Genomic DNA, 5,000 nt, shown 5'->3' with positions numbered 1-5,000 from the left:
GTCGCAAAAACGTGGGGCAAATATATTACGCGGAAGAGCTATAACAGACCGAGCCCCACTGCATGGGGAGAGTCTTTGTCACTAATGTACACAGATGGAACATTTTGGACTGGAACCAGATTACCCGTACACACGGCGCTGATTAGTAATCAATGCAGAGCCATCAAACTACAGCAAATATACACAACTGTCCGTATACATGCTGAAAGAGTCTGCCCACAATGGGAACCACACGTCAGCCAGACACTCTGATCACGCACCACTCTCTGCTTCTAACGGGCGCACATACAATATGTAAGCACCAGCATGGAACAACATCCAGTGCATCTTCTCCGCCACATTACACAATCCACACTATCACAACCAGACCAGGAGGTCCATGCGGAAAATACAATATCCCAGCCTTTCGACATCCACCATTGCGCAGACCAGGCACCAACACCCACACATGTCCTATACAACGGTGCACCCAACATCACAATAGTACCTCCTGTCACAGCGCACAAACAATGACATGAGTCAAAGACACAGGTCTCACACAAGCATAGAATTGGAGCGCCGCCTCTAATAAGCCAAAGGTGCATCCTGACGTGACAAATCTGATCATGTCACAAGCATTCACTTACTATAATCACTATCAAGGAACCTGCCGCCCCCGCCCCCCCCCCCTACACCTTTCCTTACAACAACGTGTAACCTAACCTAACCTAACCTATGTTGTACCTTAACCTAACCTATGTTGTACCTTAACCTAACCTATGTTGTACCTTAACCTAACCTATGTTGTACCTTAACCTAACCTATGTTGTACCTTAACCTAACCTATGTTGTACCTTAACCTAACCTATGTTGTACCTTAACCTAACCTATGTTGTACCTTAACCTAACCTATGTTGTACCTTAACCTAACCTATGTTGTACCTTAACCTAACCTATGTTGTACCTTAACCTAACCCATGTTGTACCTTAACCTAACCCATGTTGTACCTTAACCTAACCCATGTTGTACCTTAACCTAACCCATGTTGTACCTTAACCTAACCCATGTTGTACCTTAACCTAACCCATGTTGTACCTTAACCTAACCCATGTTGTACCTTAACCTAACCCATGTTGTACCTTAACCTAACCCATGTTGTACCTTAACCTAACCCATGTTGTGCCTTAACCTAACCCATGTTGTGCCTTAACCTAACCCATGTTGTGCCTTAACCTAACCCATGTTGTGCCTTAACCTAACCCATGTTGTGCCCTAACCTAACCCATGTTGTGCCCTAACCTAACCCATGTTGTGCCCTAACCTAACCCATGTTGTGCCCTAACCTAACCCATGTTGTCCCCTAACCTAACCCATGTTGTCCCCTAACCTAACCCATGTTGTCCCCTAACCTAACCCATGTTGTGCCCTAACGTAACCCATGTTGTGCCTTAACGTAACCCATGTTGTGCCTTAACGTAACCCATGTTGTGCCTTAACGTAACCCACGTTGTCCGCTAACGTAACCCACGTTGTCCGCTAACGTAACCCACGTTGTCGCCTAAACCTGCTCTGTAATTGTTATACGACTCGTTCAATTAGTGTAGTGTTGCCCACCCGCAACCCTCGCAATATAGTTCGCTACTCGCACTGCCCGCTCCCCTGTGTATCGCTTCATGTTAAACACCTTGCAAGTCTTGCTGACTTTCCACATGCTCCTGCTGTACACTGTAATGTGGATGGCAGCAGGACGTACATGCCGCCCCCCCCCCCCCCACCCCTCCCCACGTCCCCACGTCCCCACCTTGCCCCCTGCCTTCGCAAGCTGGTTGGTGACAAGTTTGCATGTTCAATGCCCTTCGCATGCGACGTACGCAGGCTACGTTGTGGTGCGGCCTGTGTCAACTGTCCGCTGATGTCGTACGCGTGAACCACAATCTGTACTGCACATTCGTCCTTATGTACTGAATGATACATCGTGGCACATGTGTGACCGTACAACGACTGCGCCCAAAAACGGCGGACCATACAGTGCAAATATTGTGCACGCAGCTACGTGTCGTCTCCCTATGAGAGCTGGATTGCAGTGTGGTACGCCATAGAGACGTGTGGGAGGAACGGACGCCGTGGATGGCGATCAGCATGAGCTGTGTGTTGATGTATTCGGACCTAGTCGTCTCTCCTCAAACACCGTGATAGCATGGTGCACCGCGTTCCATATCTGCGACATGCTACAGAGGCCGGTTGACAGTCGTTCGAGCAATGGACATCGCATACGTACGGGGGCCACCTTCCACGTATTGTCTAGGCGTGCACATTTTGTTGCGTGTATGTGGGCAGACGTAGTGTGGCGTGACACCTGACACAGGCATGCAATAATCGTTGAAGTTGCTAATGGCGATGGACGCCTACGTTTTCTGGTGAAGTTACGCAAATGAAGAAATGGTAACCCGTTGTGGTGCGGTTGTTCTCGCTAGGGGTGAATCGGTGATGGCGACGATAGGTTGAGGTACTAACCGGTTGTTCCAGCGATACCCACCATGCCGATGAAACTGAACGGCATCTGGGTGTGAAGCGATACGCGGTGGTGGCTGGGTGGGACCGTCCCCGGCCGGTGAGGGGGCGCCTCCCGGCGTGCTGGCCGCGCGGTGCGTGGGCGCACGCGCTACAGCCGGCTGGTGGGGGCGGCCAGTGGCAGGCGCGCCGGCCGACGGACGCGGCAGGCGTCGCAGCTGCGCGCCGGCGCACCCTGCGCGCGGCGCCGTGCGGCCAAAGTAGGTCCTCGCGGGCCCGGTGCGAAGCGCGGTGGACATCTTCAGTGTGCTGGTCCGATTGAGGACTGTGTGCGTTGAGGATGCGCCGCCGCCCGGCGCTCGGCGCCGCGACGCCGTCTGCTGCTCGGTCGCCCCAGCGGTTCTCGCTGGTGGTTTGTATCGCAGCTGTGCGGATGTGTTGGCGCGTGCGCTGTGCTGGGAGAGTTCGCTTCGGCACCCAAGTGGGGCTTTTGTCCTTCTGTGGCGCTGGCGTTGGAGCTGCCGGTCACCGTAGGTGGCGCGTGTTGTCTCCCGCCGGCAATGCCACGACAGCACGCTCCCGGGCCTCTGTCGGCAGCGGCAAGCTCAGTTGGGAGCACGGGTGGTCGCACCGAAAGCGTCTACTCGCCTAACTCCGGGCGATTGCGCCTCTCTCGAACCCGACCAAGTACTTGGGACGGCGCTGCGCGCCGCCGGGACCTGAGAGGGTTTCGAGGTGTATTGTGCAGGGGAGCTCAGCCTCCTCCTGTTTGCAGAATGATTGAGCGGACGCTTGCGTGTTCGCGCGGGCCCCCGGGACACACTCCCGGGCGGCCGGCTGCTCAGCTCTAGTTGGCGCAGCTCCCTGGTTGATCCTGCCAGTAGTCATATGCTTGTCTCAAAGATTAAGCCATGCATGTCTCAGTACAAGCCGCATTAAGGTGAAACCGCGAATGGCTCATTAAATCAGTTATGGTTCCTTAGATCGTACCCACGTTACTTGGATAACTGTGGTAATTCTAGAGCTAATACATGCAAACAGAGTCCCGACCAGAGATGGAAGGGACGCTTTTATTAGATCAAAACCAATCGGTCGGCTCGTCCGGTCCGTTTGCCTTGGTGACTCTGAATAACTTTGGGCTGATCGCACGGTCCTCGTACCGGCGACGCATCTTTCAAATGTCTGCCTTATCAACTGTCGATGGTAGGTTCTGCGCCTACCATGGTTGTAACGGGTAACGGGGAATCAGGGTTCGATTCCGGAGAGGGAGCCTGAGAAACGGCTACCACATCCAAGGAAGGCAGCAGGCGCGCAAATTACCCACTCCCGGCACGGGGAGGTAGTGACGAAAAATAACGATACGGGACTCATCCGAGGCCCCGTAATCGGAATGAGTACACTTTAAATCCTTTAACGAGTATCTATTGGAGGGCAAGTCTGGTGCCAGCAGCCGCGGTAATTCCAGCTCCAATAGCGTATATTAAAGTTGTTGCGGTTAAAAAGCTCGTAGTTGGATTTGTGTCCCACGCTGTTGGTTCACCGCCCGTCGGTGTTTAACTGGCATGTATCGTGGGACGTCCTGCCGGTGGGGCGAGCCGAAGGCGTGCGACCGCCTCGTGCGTGCTCGTGCGTCCCGAGGCGGACCCCGTTGAAATCCTACCAGGGTGCTCTTTATTGAGTGTCTCGGTGGGCCGGCACGTTTACTTTGAACAAATTAGAGTGCTTAAAGCAGGCAAGCCCGCCTGAATACTGTGTGCATGGAATAATGGAATAGGACCTCGGTTCTATTTTGTTGGTTTTCGGAACCCGAGGTAATGATTAATAGGGACAGGCGGGGGCATTCGTATTGCGACGTTAGAGGTGAAATTCTTGGATCGTCGCAAGACGAACAGAAGCGAAAGCATTTGCCAAGTATGTTTTCATTAATCAAGAACGAAAGTTAGAGGTTCGAAGGCGATCAGATACCGCCCTAGTTCTAACCATAAACGATGCCAGCCAGCGATCCGCCGCAGTTCCTCCGATGACTCGGCGGGCAGCCTCCGGGAAACCAAAGCTTTTGGGTTCCGGGGGAAGTATGGTTGCAAAGCTGAAACTTAAAGGAATTGACGGAAGGGCACCACCAGGAGTGGAGCCTGCGGCTTAATTTGACTCAACACGGGAAACCTCACCAGGCCCGGACACCGGAAGGATTGACAGATTGATAGCTCTTTCTTGATTCGGTGGGTGGTGGTGCATGGCCGTTCTTAGTTGGTGGAGCGATTTGTCTGGTTAATTCCGATAACGAACGAGACTCTAGCCTGCTAACTAGTCGCGTGACATCCTTCGTGCTGTCAGCGATTACTTTTCTTCTTAGAGGGACAGGCGGCTTCTAGCCGCACGAGATTGAGCAATAACAGGTCTGTGATGCCCTTAGATGTTCTGGGCCGCACGCGCGCTACACTGAAGGAATCAGCGTGTCTTCCTAGGCCGAAAGGTCGGGGTAACCCGCTGAACCTCCTTCGTGCTAGGG

General features: G+C 53.3%; 1 non-coding gene across 1 annotated transcript in view; it reads left to right on the top strand.

Moving 5' to 3' along the window:
• Positions 1 to 3,352: 3,352 nt before the first annotated feature.
• Positions 3,353 to 5,000, top strand: part of LOC124731208 — a 1,909-nt gene continuing 261 nt past the window's right edge. Inside the window, exon 1 of the ribosomal RNA XR_007008198.1 lies at positions 3,353 to 5,000. This exon is cut by the window's right edge and continues 261 nt beyond it. This is a non-coding gene — a ribosomal RNA (small subunit ribosomal RNA).

Source organism: Schistocerca piceifrons, unplaced genomic scaffold (genome assembly GCF_021461385.2).
Source record: "Schistocerca piceifrons isolate TAMUIC-IGC-003096 unplaced genomic scaffold, iqSchPice1.1 HiC_scaffold_1274, whole genome shotgun sequence".
Lineage (NCBI taxonomy): Eukaryota > Metazoa > Arthropoda > Insecta > Orthoptera > Acrididae > Schistocerca > Schistocerca piceifrons.
The sequence above is the reverse complement of the archived record's forward strand: the minus strand, read 5'-3'. Positions and strand labels throughout refer to the sequence as shown.